The following is a 19050-nucleotide window of genomic DNA, read 5'->3' as shown; positions in this document are numbered from 1 at the left end:
AAGCTCAAAAGTTTGCAACTTGTGTTTCTTCAAGGAAGTCTTTCAAGTCACAAGGGATTTGGCTCTGTCCTAACTTGGTAATGCACATGAGCACCAGCTCCATTGTTAGATCGTTTTTGGCACAGCATGAGAATTTAGAGAATAGGCGCTGGATAGGAAAGTGTGGGGAACATGCAAGAAGTTGTGCACAAAGAATTTAAGTTAAAGAATGTACAAATGCAACAACAAAAGGTTTCTGGGGCAGGTGGGGGGCGCATGTGAATCTAAAACACTACACGCTACAAATACTTACAGGATAAGTAACAATCAGCTTGTGTGGATGTAGGTACACATGAGCTACAGAGACTAGGAAGAAGAACTCACTATCAATTTGTGCGTGTTGGTGTGCTGAAATATCTACATAGAAGTGCTTAGTAAATGTGTGTGGAGTGAACCATGGAGCTGCCTCGCAAATGTCAGCTATGGGTAGTTTTCTGAGGAAAGCCATAGCAGCTTCTTTTTGTGAGTGGAAAGAAGCCTGGGCAAAACAGGCCAATTTCTTTTAGCCCAAATGTAGCAGGTTTGAATACATTTGACAATCCATCTTGCTTTGCCCGCTTTAGATAGATTGTGCCCTTTGTAAGGTTTGACAAAAGCAAAAAAAAGTTACTAGGTTTTGTGAAAGGGTTTGGTCCCATTGATGTAATAAATCATGACACGCTTGGCATCAAGAGTGTGCAGGGCCCCTCTCTGCCATCTAGTCTGGATGAGGGAAAAGTATCAAGAGCTAAATGGTCTGGTTGAGATGAAAGAGCGACATCACCTTAGGTAGGAATTTAGGTTTGGTTCCGAGGACAGTTTTGCAGTTATGAACTTGAAACAGGGCTCTGCCAGGGTGAGGGCCTGCAATTTGGTAGTGTGTCTTAGGGATGTGATAGCAACAAGGAAAGCAATCTTCAAGGAAAGGAGTTCTGAGGGCACAAGTGTAGTGGCTCAAAAGGAGAATCCCATGAGTCTGGTAAGGACAACATTAACTGCTTCATCGCGGCGGACATTCTGCCGGGCTGCGGGCGTATCCGACGTGTGCACAGATCAGACGGCCCTTGGTCGTCCAACGCACACGTCCACTGTGATGTCGGACTGCCGGGGGCCGTCCGACGCATCGAAAAGGTTAAGGTTCCAGACAGGGCCGAAGGAAGCCTGGATGGAATAACCCGTTTGAGTCCTTCTGTGAAAGCTCTGATGACTGGTTTTAAATAAAGAAAAGCGTACCCTGTTCTGAGCGTAGGCTGCAAGTGAAGCTATTTGGAGGTGGATTTCTATAATTAAGGTAGCATACTATATTCTTGAACTGCAAGTTTTAGCAGGTCTAAGTGCTTATAAAAGCAGTAATAGACAAACATGTTCAACTTGGCAATGTAGCAGGCCCGTGCATAGAGTGTGCGCTTCTCCAAGGCTAAACCTCCACTCTTGAGGAGGGATGTTAAGATTGCTGAACCTCGGGAGTCAAATCGCTAGATTGGGTTGCCTGATTGTGCGTTGGTTCTACTCGAGAAGGTCCGGCCTGTTAGGGAACCTCTTGTGGGGAATCAGGACATCTCTAGAAGAATTGAGAACCATGTGGTTGTCTGGCCCATGTGGGAGCTACCAGGATGAGAACAGGGGAGGTTTGTCAAAGTTTAGGGACTAAGTACAACAGGAGTGGGAGAGGAGAAATGGTGTAGGCCAAGTACCCTGACAAGTTCAACCATAGAGCATGGACCATGGACTGCAGGTTTGGGAACCTGGAGGTGAACTTCTGGCATTTTGGCTTTTTTAACTGCTGCAAAGAGGCCAACCTCGGGACCCCATTCCCACCCAACAGTGGAAGTCCTGGAGTAGGTCTAGAAGGTTTAGTTCCCACTTATGGATTTGTTGCTGTATTACTCAACCAGGTGTATCGGGTGTTGAAGTGCCTATTGCCAAATGCTCTGTACTATGACTGCTGCGTTATGGGCCAGTTTGCTTTGGGAGATAATTTATGGCAGTAGTGGTGTTCATTTACTATCAAAGATACTTTGTGCTGAACCCAATTAAAGAAAGCCTTGAGAGCTAGTTGGATAGCAAGGAGAGCAAGTTAACTGAAGAAGGGGTATCTTTATTGCAGTGACCACTTGCCCTGAACAGTCAGCTGCTAAAGATGCTCGCCGCAGCCCGAGAGTGAGGCATGCATGATGGTTGTCACCTGGGGAACAGGGTCTACAAGGGCTGGCCCTGCATCAGTTTGTTGCTGTTCCACCACTACAGAGAGCGATTTGTGTTGGGACATAAGACTAGATCATCCGAGTGACTCTCTGCTTGTGACCACTGTGCGGGCTGGCATTGTTGGAGTGGACGCATGTGCAGTCTGGCATGGGGAACTATCGATATGCACAAGACCACTATTTCAAGAAGGCTCATAACAGTTATGACAATCAATGCGCAATTTGGATGAAAAAGAGGCAGTATCTGCAGGAAGGATTGCAGCCGTGACAGTAACTGACTTGAGTACGGCTCCTAAAAAAAGCTGCATCTGAAGGGGCTTAAGGTGGGAACTTAATGGTATTTATAGTCAAGCCCAAAACTGTGGAGGAGGGGATAAAGTGGTTTGGTGTCAGCGAGAAACTGCTTGCACTCTTGGTCTAAGTAGGGCAATATGGGAATGCCATTCCTTGTGAAAAGTATTTTGTCAACACTCTCGGTGGTGGCTCCAAATGGAATTATTTTTACCTAATACTGAACACTTGTCACAAAATGTAGATAGGCGATGAGTGGGGTGGGTAGGTATGTGGAAGTAGGTGTCTTTCAGACTGAGGGCAGTCATGAGATCACCTTGCTACAGCAAAGGGATGACATCCTGCAGAGTAACCATGTGGAAATATTCTTAGAGGATCTATTTGTTGAGGGGCCAGAGGCTGAATATAGGCCTTAGAGACCCGTCCTTTTTGGGAATTTGAAAATACAGGAAGTAAACCCCCTTACCTTGATTTTGCAATGGCACTAGTTCTAGCACCACTTTGAAAATATGTGCATGGACTTCTTCCTAAAAAAGGAGCTGGTGTTCTGTGGGTGGAACGTTTGAAGGGGTTGCAATGAGTTCCTTCCAGGCAGTAACTGTGCTCTATGATGGAGAGGACCCATTGGTCAGAGATGATCTCTTCCCATTGAAAAGGAAATCTCTGCATTCTCCGCCCGACAGGTGTAGAGTGATTGGGGGAGTAGAAGGGAGTCAATGCTTGGAGGAGGCAGCTCCTTTCACCAAGCTTCATTTGCTACCTCTAGTGTTGTTACCCCTGTAGTCCCCTATACAATACTCCTAGGTTGGCTGTTAGTGGTTTTGTTGCTACCTCTAGTAGGAGGCAGGAGAGTCTGGGGAAATGGTCTTACTGCCTCCCCTGTACTGGGACTTCTGAAAGGACCTCCTAGGATTGGATGACAGAAGGACACCAATAGCCATGGCTGTATTAGTCTTTTTTGCTCGAGGCATATGAGCTGTAGATCTCACACTGAGCATTGACTATACAGCAGTATTTCCCCTAGTGGTTGTCGCCTATATCTGTTGCAGTAGTTTGAAAAAGAGTTTTGAGGACAGCTTGGCCTACAGCAGCTTGCTGCTTTGCTTGCACTTCAACACAATAGTGTTTGGTGAAGGTATGTTGTGTAGACCATGTTGCTGCTTTGCATAGGTCTTCTAGGGGAATGTTCCCTAAGAAAGCCGTAGAGGCTCCTAGTTTGCGTGTGGAGTGCACTCTAGGAGAAATTGTTAATGTACAATTTGCTTTTTGATAGCATATTTGTATGCATTTTACAATCCACCTAGCAATACCAGCTTTGGAGATGGGTTTGCCTTTATGTGGTGGTGCAAAAGCTACAAACAATTGTTTTGTTTTACGAAAGGCTTTGGTCCTGTCAATGTAATAGAGAAGTGCTCTTTTTACATCTAGGGGGTGTAGAGCTCTTTCTGCAACAGAGTCTGGGTTTTGAAAAAACACTGGCAACTCTACTGATTGGTTTAGATGAAAAGGTGTGATGACTTTAGGAAGGAATTTTGGATTTGTTCTTAGGACCACTTTGTTACGGTGTAAATGTAAAAATGGTTCTTGTATAGTGAAGGCTTGAATTTTGCTAACTCTCCTGTGAGAGGTAATAGCAATAAGGAAGGCTGTTTTCCACGTGAGGAATTGCAGTTCACATTTTTGTAAAGGTTCAAAAGGGGGTCCCCATGAGCCTGGTAAGAACAATGTTTAGGTTCCACACTGGAGAGGGTGTTAGCCAAGGAGGCATGATTATTTTTAATCCTTCCATAAATGCTTTAATTGCAGGTACTCTAAATAAGGACAGATGCTGTCTATTTAGTAGGTATGCAGCAATGGCGGCAAGATGAAGCCTTATGGATGAATATTCTAGATTACATCTTTGTAAGTGTAGAAGATAGCAAATTATGTTCTCGATGGAAGCATCCAGGCGATCAATTTCGTTATTGGTGCAGTAAATGGCAAATCTTTTCCATTTCGCTGCATAGCACGCTCTAGTAGTAGGTCTCCTGGCTTCCTTAATGATATTCATACAGTCTGGTGGTAGGTTAAGGTAACCAAACTCTAAGAGTTCAGGAGCCAGATTGCTAGATTTAGTTGACTCGGATCTGGGTGTCTGATTTCTCCATGGTTCTGCGTTAACATGGATGGTGCCAGACACAGTCTTTGGTGTGGAACTAGAGAGAGTTCTAACAGTGTTGTGAACCACGGTTGGCGTGCCCAAGTGGGAACTACCAATATCATTTTGAGAGACTGTTGTCTTAGCTTGCGCACTACTAATGGTATCAGTGGGAGTGACAGAAAAGCGTACGCAAATTTGCCTGACCAGTTTATCCATATCGCATTGCCCTTGGAGAATGGGTGTGGAAATCTGGCGACGAAGGTTGGGCATTTTGCGTTTTCGTGTGTGGCAAACAGATCTATATCTGGATGACCCCACTTCTGAAAGAATGGTAGGAGAACTTACAGATGTAGTTCCCATTTGTGAATCTGTTGTGTCTGTCGACTTAACAGATCTGCTATCGGATTGTGAACTCCTGGAAGGTGTCTGCCAATAGATGTATGTTTTGTGGAATGGCCCATCTCCAAATGTTCTGTGCAAGCTGTGACAGTTGTATGTAGTACATGGCTGTCATGTTGTCCGTCCGGATTAAGACAGCCTTGTTTTGTACAGGTATTTGGAAGGACTTGGGAGCTAAGAATATTGCTAGCAGCTCTAGGTGATTGATGTGGAGCACTTTTTGTTGAGTGGTCCATCTTCCCTGAGTTGTATGGTGTAATAGATGGGCTCCCCATCCTGTGAGGGATGCATCTGTTGTAAGTACTATTTGTGGGACAGGCTCAAGGAACTGCCGCCCTCTGGACAAATTTTTGGTGTTCCACCACTGCAGAGAGCGATGTGTGTGGCTGTCCACCAACACCAGGTCTGTAAGATGTCCTAGAGCCTGGTTCCACTGACTTGCTAGGCATTCCAGCAATGGGCGCATTTGCAGTCTTGCATATGGTACAATAAAAATGCAAGATGCCATCATGCCTATTAGTTGCATGAACACTCTGGCTGGGAGAGAGTGTTGGTTCAGAAACTTTGTGATTAACGCCTGAATGCTGTGTATCCTGGTTGGACTGGGATACGCTAGAGCTGTAGACGTGTTTATTGTAGCCCCTAGGTATTGATGTACATGAGAGAGCGGAAGATGTGACTTGGTGTATGTTGGACTTGGCCTTTTTCCCCCAAAATTTTTCGCTTTTGACCCCCTTACCTAGGATGTCTCCCCCATGGGATTAAACCTGTATAGGCCATGAGTGGTGTGAGACACTTTGTGAAAATGTAAAATTACATGTTGTTAAATGGTGTACAGAAAACATCCCCCATTTTAAAACTGCACCTGACTGAAATGTATTGTATTTTAAAATGGATGCCATGGCCTGGGTAGTGCCACCTGACTGCGTTAGGTTGTCGGTCTAGTCATTAATACCCAGCAACCCCTAGCTTTTGGAGGGAAAGCCTGGCACCCAGGGTGCTCACCCCCTCCCCTAGAACCAGTTTAGGCTAGATGTGCCAACATTCTAGAAGGTCCTGGCACTGCCTGGAAGGAGGGTATAAATAGGGGGAAGTGTCACCAGAGAGTCAGTCAGCGCTGGGACAAGGAAGGGAGGGGACCTGCTGTGAGGTGCTACCGCCACATGGGCCTGTGAGCTGGGCCCTGCACCCCTATAAACCCCCCCGCTGCTGTCCCCATGGGCCCCTGACAAGGGAGGGCCCCTACCCAGGTCCCTGATACTGTGGGAACCGGGAGTTACTCCAGCGCTGAGGGAAAGAGGTGCCCACATGAGGAGGAATGCTGTGGGCTTGAACCCCCCAGGAGGTGAGGAGTGTGCCCCTGGGCAGCTATTCTTTTGCCTGAATCATCTATTTTTGATTTCAGGGGGTGGTGCTTCACCGGATGTTTTGGAGTTTGCCCTTTTTCTAGCATTTGAAACGACTAAGGAATCTAAGGGTAACTGTCTTTTCACGTAGGCAGGATCTGCTATCCTTGGATTTATGAATCTATCTATTACTGGATCTTTAAACACTTCTGGGGCATGCTTAATGACCCCTTTAATCATAGGTAGTATTTGAACAGATTTTTGGGATTGTTCAAAAGTATCTAATAAAAAATCTTCTTCTGCCTCATCTGAGTGCATTGTGACATTATGATAGATGGCAGCCCTATTGATTAGATACCCAAAACCAATACCATCTTCTGGAGGAGAAGGTTTGGATGGATATGTATGCGGGTCAGGAATATCTGGCACGTCCTGTGGGTTTGGATACTCCCAGTCTGGTGCATAGGGAAAAAGGCTAATCTGGGTCTCCCCCTCCCCCTATGCTATACTCATCATCATTCTGAGGAGGTGTATGTGGTGAAGAATGAGGAGGAGAATTTGGAGGTGAAATGTCTGAAAGAGGAGGAGGTTAAAGAGAAGGTACAGAAGAAGAAGCGTGCATGGGAGATGTGGCAGAGTCCTTCCTCTTGACAGGCACTGCAGGTGCAGGTGCTGAATCTGCTTTCCTCTTCCTGTATGGTGTAGTGGAAACGTGTCCTGTTTGTGGATCAATGTAGATCCTTTTTTGTAAAGGATCTGGTTGAAAAAGCTCCTCTTCTTGTGGAACCACTTTCAGCGCCAATTTTTTCGGTTCCGGACATGGTTGTTGCTGATCTTTAGCCATAGGAGCTGTTGTAGGGTCCTTTGGCGTAGTTTTCGGCACCGAAGATGTTCGTCTTTGGAGTCGAAGCCTGTTTCGAGGGCTTGTGAGCATCGGAAGCAGGTTTTGTTGGTTTCTGCACCGAAGATATGGGCTTTAAAGTCAAAGCTGTTTTTGTCAGCTTCGAAGCAGGCTTAATTGCTTTCGGAGCCGTATAGTCTTTAGAAGTCGACGGTTTTGTTCCGTGTTTTGGAACTGGGACTTCTTTCGGTTTCAGTTCTAAGGGAGGTGGTGGTATTGGCACGTGCAGTTGGCTCAGTATGGAGCTACCAGAAGGATTGAAGATTTCCTTCGGAGCCGGGCTTTCCAAGTATTTTTTCGGTCGCGACTAGGCCCAGGAGGCGGAGTGTTGACCTTTGCCTTCGATCTATGTGGGTCTGAGGAAGGGGCATGCGTTGACGCGAAGGTATGAAGTCATCGGAGTCGTCTGCCTCGGATACGCTTTGGAGGTAGTCTGAATCTTCCTCTGGGACGCATGGTTCCTCAGCGAAGATATCCACTGGCTCTGGAGCTGATCTCTGCATATCGTGTCGACGGGCCCTCCGATTTTGAAAGGTCTTCTTGGATCAAAAGGAAGCGCAGGCTGTACAGCTGGACTTGTCGTGTTCCGGCGATAAGCACAGGTTCCAGACCTCCTGATGGTCACTGTGTGGAAATGTTTGCTCCACACTCGGGGTATCTTCTGAATGGTGTGTGTGAAACAAATACATTTAGGAAACTGAAAATATTACTTCTGGACCTAAAGAACAAGTTACTTACCTTCGGTAATGATATATCTGTAAGAAACATTAGTTAGTATTAGATTCCTTACCTTAGAATATCCCCAGGCGTCAGTCCGGATCCGGAAACTTTTGCGTAGCAGTACCCCTGCGCGTCGGTAGGCGTCGTCTGCAGGTGTTCCCTGCGGCTCCGCGTCAGTCGTTGGCGTCGTGATGACGTCGCTGGAGTATATAGACGCCGCCTCCGCGCGCTGACGTCAGTTCTTTGCACACAGCTTTTCCGCGCCAGAACACGCAGAGCCATGTGAGAACCAACACTGGTGCCATTGAAACTAGGGCCCTGAAAGGGATGTCCTTAACCCTAAGTATCAGTTCGCAGAACGGGGAGGCAGGGTGGGGCGGTAAGGAATCTAATACTAACTAATGTTTCTTACAGATATATCGTTACCGAAGGTAAGTAACTTGTTCATCTGAAAGAAACACCTTAGTATTAGATTCCTTACCTTAGAATAGATACCCCAGCAATACCAACCCCGGAGGTGGGTCTGCGAACCAATACAATTTCACACCAGAAAGTCCTGGAGGACAGAACGGCCAAAGAAGCCATCCCTCCGGACTTGACCGTCCAGGCAGTAGTGCCTCGCAAAAGTGTGCAGCGAGGCCCACGTAGCCGCCTGGCAAATGTCCTGCAAGGGGACTCAGGGCAGTAGTAGCCGCCGTGGCCCGAGTGGAATGGGCCCTCAGCCCAACAGGAGGCTCCTTTCGAGCCAAAGAGTAGCACGCTCTGATGCAGAGGACAACCCACCGAGAGATGGTCCGTTTATGCACCGCCCGTCCCTTCTTCGCACCCACGTAGCCAACAAACAGTTGGTCATCCACCCGGAACTGGCGTGTGCGATCCATATAAAATGAAAGCGCACGTTTTGGGTCCAGACGATGGAGCCGCTCTTCATCCTTTGAAGGATGCGGAGGCGGGAAGAAGGAGGGCAAGGTGATGGACTGCCTGATGTGAAAAGCAGAGACTACTTTGGGCAGGAAAGAAGGTCTAGTTCTCAGAACCACCTTGTCTGGATGAATGGACATGAAAGGAGGTTTGACAGAAAGAGCCTGGAGCTCACTCACTCTCCTGGCAGAGGTGATGGCAACCAGGAAGGCCGTCTTTAAAGTCAGGAGACGGAGAGGACAGGAATGAAGTGGCTCAAAGGGAGCACACATCAAGAAAGTTAGAACCAGGTTCAAGTCCCACTGAGGCATCACAAACTGAACAGGAGGATACATGTGTGTGATGCCCTTCAAGAACCTTGTTACAATAGGGGACTTGAACAAAGAAGGTTGATCAGGCAGCCTCAGAAAGGCCGAAAGGGCAGAAAGGTAGTCCTTGATAGTGCCCAGAGCAGAGCCCTGCTGGGCAAGAGAGAGAAGAAAGAGGAGAACCTCGGAAAGAGGGGCAGAAAGGGGATCCACAGCCTTTGCTGTGCACCATGCCACAAATTTGTTCCACCGGCAGGCGTATACCGACTTTGTGGAGGAACGCATGGCTGCCAGAATCACATCACAGACTTCAGGAGGCAAGTCAAATGGCCTCAACTGTCGCCGCTCAATCTCCACGCATGGAGGTGGAGGCTGGACAGGTTCGGGTGGAGGACCGTCCCCTGCTGCTGCGACAGAAGGTCCTCCTGAAGGGGCAGGCGGATAGGGGGACCGACTGACATGCCGAGTAGCTCGGGATACCAGTACCTTCGAGCCCAGTCCGGAGCCACAAGGATGACTTGGGCCCGGTAGCGCCTGATCTTCTTCAGCACTCTGGGCAGAAGTGGTATAGGCGGAAAGGCGTATAACAGACCGCAACTCCACTCGCGCCGAAAGGCGTCGCCGTGCGAGTGCAGTCTTGGAAACTCCAACGCGCAGAACTGATGACATTGCGCGTTCTCTTCGGTGGCGAATAGATCTAACCAAGGCTCTCCCCATCGCAGAAAGAGGCCTTGCACCACGTCCGAGTACAGACGCCATTCGTGATCCATCGAGCACGGACGGCTGAGTTCGTCCGCCCTGGCGTTCAGAGAACCTGCCAGGTGTTGAACCATCAGAGTCACGCCCTGACGTTCCAGCCAATGCCAGAGGCGCAGGGCCTCTTGGCAAGGGGTCCACGACCCCACCCCGCCTTGTTTGTTGCAGTACCACATGGCGGTGGTGTTGTCTGTGAACACCTGCACTGCACTCCCGCTGACAAAGGGGAGGGATGCCTTCAGTGCTAGACGAATCGCCCGCAGCTCCAACAAGTTGATATGGAGCCGGGACTCTGCCGGAGACCAGATGCCTCTGATCTCTGCCTCTCCCAAGTGGCCTCCCCAGCCCTGGAGGGACGCGTACGTCACAACAACGTGCTCCGGTTGGGGAAGGGAGAGGGATCTGCCCCTGACCCAATCGCGGTCCGTAAGCACCACTGCAGTTGGTTCGCAGTGCCCTCCGAGATCAAGACATGGTCGGACAAGTTGCCCTGATGCTGGGCCCACTGAAACTTCAGGTCCCACTGCAGAGACCACATCCGCCACCGGGCGTGATGCACCAGAAGGATGCAGGAAGCCATCAGCCCCAGCAGCCGCTGCGTCAACCTGACCGAAACCCGGGAGAACGGCTGGAAGATGGGAATCAAAGCCTGAATTTCCCGGACTCGCCGTTCCGGAGGATAAACCCGAAACTGCGCCGAGTCGAGAACCGCTCCGATGAAAAGGAGCTTTTGAGAGGGACACAGGTGTGATTTCGGCACAATGATGGAAAACCCCAACTCGTGCAGGAGGTCTGCCGTCATCTGGAGGTGGTGGACGACTGTCTGGGGCGAGCCCGCCTTCAACAGCCAGTCGTCTAGATAGGGGAAGACTGAAACCCCTAACCTGCGTAGATGTGCAGCGACCACCGCCATCACTTTCGTGAACACCCGTGGGGCGCTTGTAAGGCCGAAGGGGAGCACGATAAACTGAAAATGCTCCTGGCCTACCGTGAACCGCAGGTAACGCCGGTGGGCCGGCAGGACGGGGATGTGAAAATAAGCATCCTGCAAGTCCAACGCTACCATTCAGTCTTGCGGGTCTAGAGCAGCTAAGACCTGAGCCAATGTCAACATCTTGAACTTCTCCTTCCGGAGGAAGCCGTTGACGTTCCTTAGATCCAAGATAGGACGTAGGCCCCCTTTGTCCTTCTTGGGTACCAGAAAGTAGTGGGAATAGCAACCACGACCTACTTCTGGCCCAGGAACGCGCTCGATGGTCCCCTTGGCCAAGAGGGCCGTAACTTCCTCCTTCAGAAGTGCCAAGTGGTCCCCCGACACACGGTGGTTCTGCGGTGGCATGGCTGGAGGAGTGGTCTCGAAGGGGAGGGAGTAGCCCCTTCGGACGATCTGCAGCACCCACCTGTCCGTTGTTATCGTGCGCCAGTGGGAGTTGTGATGGCGAACCCTGCCACCCACTGGCGTCACATGGGCCTGAAAGCACGGACTAGGAGGATTTTGTGGCGGATGCTGCGGGGGGAGGTGTGGCCTGACCCCGCTGTTGTCCCCGACCGCCTCCACAGCGGTTTCCACGGCCGCCACCGCGTTGATAAGTTTGTTGCGGCGCGTGGCTGGCAGCACGTGTGGGACCGCTCCTTCCTTGGCCACGAAAGGAGCGAAACAAACCTGTTTGCTGGCGCCGGGTCGAGAGACCCAAGGACTTGGCCGTGACCCTGGAGTCCTTGAAGCGCTCCAGCGCGTGGTCCGCTTTGTCGCCAAACAGGCGACTGCCATCAAACGGCATGTCCATCAAAGCGTTCTGGACATCTGCCGAGAAGTTGGCGGATCTCAGCCAGGCGTGGCGACGAATCGCCACCGTCGTGGACATCGCTCTGCCCAGTGAGTCGGTCGTATCAAGACCATATCTGATGGAGTATTTCGCTGCGTCTCGGCCTTCAATCATAGCCTTGCCGAGCTTAGCCCATACCTCCGGCGGGCATTCAGGCAGCAGTTCCGTGACCGTATCCCACAGAGAGTGGGTGTAGCGGCCTAAGAGGCATGCGGTGTTGCAAGACCGCAGTCCCAGACTCAGGGACGAGAAGACCTTTTTGCCATACTGGTCGTACCTCTTAGATTCCCGGTCGGGCAGGGCCGACGGGAACGCGTCTGGGAAGTTGAGGCCTGGATCACCAGACTCTCAGGGGTGGGATGGGTGGACAGGAACTTGGGGTCATACGAACACGGACGGTGGCGTCTGGCCACGTTCCTATCAACAGGCGAACCTGAAGCGGGCCTGGACCACGTGCCCAAAAGAACGTCAGATAAGGCCTCGTTGAACGGCAGCAGTGGCTCCTGTGGGCATGACTGCAGTTTGAGGACCTTGGTGAGGATGTTAGTCCTCACGGCCGCGACGGGGAGCTCCAGGTTTAAGGCCTTGGCAGCCCTCATCAACACCACTGAATAAGCAGCCCCCTCCTCCGTAGCCACGGTAGGAGGCGAGACAAAGCCAGGGTTAGGGGAGTCATCTAGACCACTGGCATCACCCAAATCACCTGTCCACTCCACATTGTACTGACACTCACGTGACAAGAGGGTCCTCATACCCCTCCCATTCCTCTCCGTAATCTACCTCCTCATCATATTCCGGGTCAACCAGGTAGACCGGCTCCTCGGGGTGCACAGGCCCCATCGACGCCGGACTCGGCGTCGGGCGACGCCGGTTCGGCTCGGGGACCGGAATCGGAGAGGGAATGGGGGCGGCGCCGCCCGGCGCCGGAGAACCGGCGTCATGCGGGGTCGGCGTCGGGGGGAAGCCCCGATGGAAGCGGCGCCGGAGCGGCCGGTTGGCCAGACGGCGTCGATCCTGAAGGCCCCTGCGGCGCCGGGGCCGGAGCCGTCGGCGACGTCGGGGCCGGAGCACCCGACGGCGTCGAGGCAGGAGGACCCGACCCGCTAGGGTCTCCGGACGGGGCCACAGGGCCCGAAGGCGCCGAAGGCCCCGTCGGAGGAGCCAGTTTCCTCATGGCCATGAGGAACTCTTCTATCTCCTCGGGCGTTGCGCCTTGCCCAGGGACCGCAGGGTATGGAGCAGGCTGCGCCGGCGACTCATGCGGAGCCGCGGGGGTGGGGCCACCCGAACCCCCCGGCCGCATCGCGCGAGCGTCGGGGGTACGATGACGACGCCCCAACTTCTTGTGTTTCCTACCTGAGGAGCCAGATGAATGGTGACGACTTCCGGAGCGTTCGTGGCGGCTCCGCGACCACTCCCTCGACCTCCGGCCGGACCGGGACCGTTCTCGACGCGGGGCCGACACCCGCAGCTCGAGTAGCTTGCGGGACCGCTCCCGTCTAGCTTTACTTGTCAAGGCCCGGGAATCGACACAGGAGTCCACGTCGTGGTCGGGGCCCAGGCACCGGAGGCAGAGTCGGTGATGGTACGTGGCCGACATAGTGCGGTCGCAGTCATCACAGTTCTTAAAACCGGGCATCCTACCGGCACCGAAAGAAGATAACAAGATCAAAAAACTTTGGTCAAAGACCGGAGTACTGCTCTTCGGATCTGCGCTAACTGGCGCGGAAAAAAGAAGAACTGACGTCAGCGCGCGGAGGCGGCGACTATATACTCCAGCGACGTCATCACGGCGCACAACGCCAACGACGGACGCGGAGCCGCAGGAAACGCCTGCAGACGACGCCTACCGACGCGCAGGGGTACTGCTACGCAAAAGTTTCCGGATCCAGACTGACGCCTGGGGATATTCTAAGGTAAGGAATCTAATACTAACGTGTTTCTTTCAGATCAGACAGCACAATACAACCAAATCAATTACGGTATCAATATACAATGAACAACAACTGACTATGTTTTTTTAATTTTTAATAAAGATACATTTTCTTTTTATTATAATTAAATAATCAAAAAAGCTTGAGGTTTGTCTGGCAATTACACTTATCAGATTTGATGCCTGAACAATTATTTATACAGTGTTTCAACTTGATTGCTAATTTTCACAGATTTTTGCAGTTTTGAAATAATTGATTAATTCAAATAAAGCATTTACAGTACAAAAAAGACATTCAATATTAACATGGCTTTGCTATCTAGTGTGTCCTACGCACGTTTCGGCTCTCAGCCTTCATCAGGAAGCCATTGAATAAACTTGAATCAGAATCTGATAGTGGTTGTATGTCACTTTAACATCCAGATCGAAAAGTGTCAACGACTATGGCCTTGCTGCCAATCTGTGGATGTCCAAAACTTAGAGATGCAGATAGAGCTGAACAGGTAGTCGAGAAAGATTACCGGCCCACCTGTACCTAATCTGTCAATATTAGTAGGCTGAAAATTGTAGAAATGCCCACTAAGCTCAATGGTCAAATACACTTATATTGCACAATCGTTTCGAAATTACATCAAAAGTGCACAGGGTCCGTCAGACTCCAAACATGTTACTAAGGGGGTCTGATGAATCCTGTACGTGCCAGCGCCAGAGACGTGTGGTCACTTCTTGTAACACTACGATGTGCTCTTTTGAATGGTGTCCTTTCCATGAGTTGTAGGCCTCACGGCGTGGATAGGCCCAACGGCCCGCGTCGATGACCGGAATCAAGCTGGTGACGTCGAGTCAATGTTCTTCGATATCGAATGTGGTTTATTAAAGTTTTAGTAATTGTTTACGCGTCAAAACTACTATTAAAGTTGATTTCGAAAAGGAGTGGAAAAGTTACATCCGAACCCAGTGGCGGTACAAAAACAATCTAAAGATGGAGTCGATACCCATGTGCACTATTGTCTAAGGGAGGAGTCACCTATCTCGTGACTACAAAGACTTCTTCCAAGAAGACAACATGCAATCATCCAAGCCCAACACCAGGTGGCGATCTAATGCTCAGTGTGAGATCTGCAACTCATATGCCTCGAATGCAGTGGTTTTCAATCAAGCATTGTGTCTGAGGGAATCATTCTGCCTAGCCAGTCAGTCGTCTTCAGCCCACATTGAATGGTGAACTTTACTGCATCTCGCCCATCAGATGGGTGTGTGGTTTGGCCCTCCTCTGAGACCTGAGACCATGGGCAGAACTTGCGCAACCGATTCCCACACAGTGTGGGCGTATCATCCCAAAAGGCAAGTTCACCAACCACAGTACCAGGCTGGCGGAAGAGAACATCCTCTTGCCAAAAGTGTCTAGCATTTTGAATTCACGATCTCGTGGAGGGGTAGGGAATGCGCCAGGGTTAACCCTGGAGGTAGAGGCTTGGACCGCCAAGCTGAGTGGAGTGCTGGGTGAGGAAACTGGAGCACCCAGGAGCGTAGCGATGGCGGCAGGCAACTGCCCTATGAACAGCCCTTGTGCAGGGCTTGAACTGGCCCCAAGCAGGACGTCCATAAGAGCTTAATTAAAAGGAAGTAGAGGTTCTGAAGGGTGTAACTCCTGGCTGAAGAACCTCTGTCACATTTATTTTGATTGTCACCAAGGGCAGCTAAAGGTACTACCTCAGCCATTGCAAATTAGGCTCCCTCTTCCATTGCTACAGCAAGCCACTGTCTGGTAATGGTAAGGAGACCAAACCACTGGCAGCCCTTAGTTACTCGTATCAGTTGCTCTCTGGTTCGTAAAGGGGGTTATGATATCCATAACAGTTCTCAGACCCCTTCCAATAGTTCCCCTCTCCAGGTATATATAAAAAAGGCTCGGTTTGGAGTTGGCTATGATGATGGGGTTGGTGCTGCCGCAGGGTTTCAGCAGAGCTGGGGGCGCCAGGCACGACAGCACTAACGCGGCCTCCTCAGAAGGTTGCAGCCTTGCATGTTGATCCTGAAAGGCTACGGCACAATGTCACAAAAAGCCATGATGCTGCTGCTGGCGCCATAAAAGAGCAGTGCCCACTTTAATTTTTTCAGAGTTGTTTCCTATATTGCGGACTCTGCTTTCATTTCTTTCAATTCTTCCTTAACTTTATGGCAGCAATGTCAGGGTTTATGCTACAGAAATGTTTTAAGATTACATTTTGACATATTACTAGGTCTGCAATCAAAAAATAACATCAACAGTCAAAGAACGGCACTGTGGGAACATGCAAGAGCTCCATGGTCAGCTGCCTGCTCTTGGGGAGTGGCTTCTACCCCTTTCGCATGTGGGTATCCAATCACTGGTTTGCAACTGCAATTATAATGAACCAAGATTCAGGAAAAGTAAGCCCCTCTCGCACCACATCTTTCTTCTTATTTGAAAATATTTGTAATGCTTACATTTTGATGTGGAAAGCAGACTTATCTCTTTTGTAGCTGCAAAGTCTGTATTTTTCCAACTCACAAGCTTTCGCAATGCAAAAAGGCTTTTTACATAGGTACCAATATCTTGTATTCTGGAGAGTTTTGTTACACAGTTTTTGACGTTTCTAAATGTTGTACATAATAGATATTACTATTAATTAAATTACCTTAGCTTAAGTTGGCTACACTATTTTTCGAAATTCCGAAATACTAGTAGCAGAAGATGTTGGAGGAGTTTTAACTCTATAACCAACCCTGTCAGCTTTGTGTATAAGAATGTTAATGTAGACTGTGACTGTAACATGCGGAAAACTAAGTCAGCTTGTACGACCAGAAGAGAAGACTCAATGGTTTGTTGTCATGGTAAACAATTTACATGTAACTTGCTAACTGTAAATCATTTCTGGTCTAGTATTTGTATTGAAAAGTTGCAAGAAACACACTTGTGGACAAACTATCTCCTTGTTTAAACCCTTCGATGCTGATGACGGAGCGGTTCCGTCATCAGCATCGGTTGGGCTGTGCTGATGACGGAACCGCTCCGTCATCAGCACCGCCCCCTGGGGCATCGATCGTTGTGCCTTTACCAGGGGTGGCAGCGGAAGACTTTCCGCTGCCACCCCCGGGCCCCCCCACGCTTCCTGGTGACGTCATCGCGCGCCAACGTCATCAGGAAGCGCTGGACGCGCTGGAATCCATTTCTTTCCATCGCGTCCAGGACGAAGGTAGGGTCGCCTCCTTTTGGGGGCATGATTATTTACAGACTTTACAGTGCCAGCCTTAAGCCCCACGCTAGAGCTACCCGGTGGACTCCCACAAATTTGGAGGAGATGAAAAAGTGTTTGGGTTTAACTTTTTTGATGGGCTTGCTTAGGAAACCATCAATGGCTTCATATTGGTCTACTAGTCCCTTGATGGCAACAGCTATATTTCCAGTAGTCATGAGTCGTGATAGGTATTTGCTTCTGCTTTGGGTGATGCATTTTGTTGACAATGGTTTAGCTTTGCCACGAGATCACCATGATTGTGACCGTCTTTTCAAGATTCGGCCTGTCGTTGATCGATTTCCTGAGATCTTTTATCCTGGGAAAGAAATTGCAGTGGATGAGTCTTTGGTGTTGTTCAAGGGCCGCTTGGTATTTAGACAATACATTCCTAGTAAGAGGGCACGCTATGGAATTAAGCTTTATATGCTGTGTGACAGTCGGACTGGATAGGTCTCTAATTTCAGGGTGTACACCGGTAAGGAATCCAGGATTAACCCCCCTGGCTGTCCGTCGACTTTTGGAGTGACTGAGAAAATTGTGTGGGAACTTGGTAGAGGATTTTTTAACAAAGACCATCATTTATATGTAGATAACTTCTACACTGGTGTGCGGTTGTTCAGGGAATTGGCCAAAGTGGACACTGTTGCTTGTGGCACAATCCGCTCTAACCGTAAAGGTTTCCCAAAAGAACTTGTTTGTCAAAAGCTTGCTCGGGGACAGTGCAGTGCATTGCGTTGTGAGGAGCTTTTAGCTGTGAAGTTTTCAGACAGGAGAGATGTCTACATGTTGACTTCCATACATGATGAAAGCACTAAAGCGGTGACTGTTTGGGGTCAGGTTGCAGAAGCACGCAAACTTGTGTGCATTATGAACTATAATAGGCACATGGGTGGTGTTGACAGAGTAGATCAGAGGTTGGAACCGTATGCTGCTCTTCGTAAGTCTTACATTTGGTACAAGAAGTTGGCTATCCATCTTTTCCACTTGGCAACCTTTAATGCTTTTGTTGTGTTCCAGCAATCTTGTCCTCGGTCAAAGATGACTTTTGTAAAGTTTCAGGAGTCTGTAATAGGCAGCCTTGTTTTAGTGGAACAGGCAAGTGTTCCTAGAGTTGGAGTGGTGGAGGATGTTGCCAGATTGAAAGATCGCCACTTTCCTGATCAAATTCCTCCTACAACCTCAAAAGACTTTCCCAGTCTGAGATGTAGAGTCTGTTGGCGAAGAGGTTTGCGGAAGGAGGTTCGTATGTACTGCCCCGACTGTCCTTCTAACCCTGGGCTGTGTGTGCCTGCTTGTTTTAGAATGTACCACACACAAAAGAATTTTCGAAAGCATCCATGAGTGGTAAAGTGAAAAGGCTGGTCTCTATTCTTTAAAACTTATTGTTCAGTTTCAAAGTTGGCATTTGTGTAGTGTATTTAGATTTAGTTGTTGTGTTAGTAGATTTGTATAAATTTGCAATTTGTTTTTGCTTTTTATTTGTATTTAAAAAAAACTAAAGTATGATGTTGGTTTGCGTGTAGTGTCCATTGTCTGACGGTGTGCATGGTTTGGCGCTTGGCTGGTGGTGTCTGTGGACTGGTGCTTGGCTGGCGGTGTGCGTGGTCTTGTGTTTGGCGGGGTGCGTGGTCTTGCGCTTGCCTGGTGGTGTGTTTGGATTGGCGCTTGGCTGGTGGTGTTCCTGGACTGGTGCTTGGCTGGCGGTGTGCGTGCAGTGGTGCTGTCCTGGCGGTGTGTGTGGACTGGTGCTTGCCTGGCGGTGTGCGTGGTCTGGGGTTTGGTTGGCGGTGTGTGTGGTCTTGTGCTTGCCTGGTGTTGTGTTTGGATTGGTGCTTGGCAGGTGGTGTGCCTGGACTGGTGCTTGGCTGGCGGTGTCTGTGGACTGGTTCTTTCTTGGTGGTGTGTGTGTGGACTGGTGCTTGGCTGGCGGTGTGCGTGGTCTGGTGCTCGGCTGGCGGTGTGTGTGGTCTGGTGCTTGGCTGATGGTGTGCGTGGACTGGTGCTTGGCTGGCGGTGTGTGAGAAGTG

General features: G+C 49.8%; 1 protein-coding gene across 4 annotated transcripts in view; it reads right to left on the bottom strand.

The window, feature by feature from the left end:
• MAPK8 (mitogen-activated protein kinase 8) overlaps positions 1–19050 on the bottom strand; it is a 585436-nt gene that overhangs the window by 6698 nt on the left and 559688 nt on the right. The window lies entirely within an intron of this gene.

Source organism: Lissotriton vulgaris, chromosome 5 (genome assembly GCF_964263255.1).
Source record: "Lissotriton vulgaris chromosome 5, aLisVul1.2, whole genome shotgun sequence".
Lineage (NCBI taxonomy): Eukaryota > Metazoa > Chordata > Amphibia > Caudata > Salamandridae > Lissotriton > Lissotriton vulgaris.
This window is presented reverse-complemented; position numbering and strand designations above follow the sequence as displayed.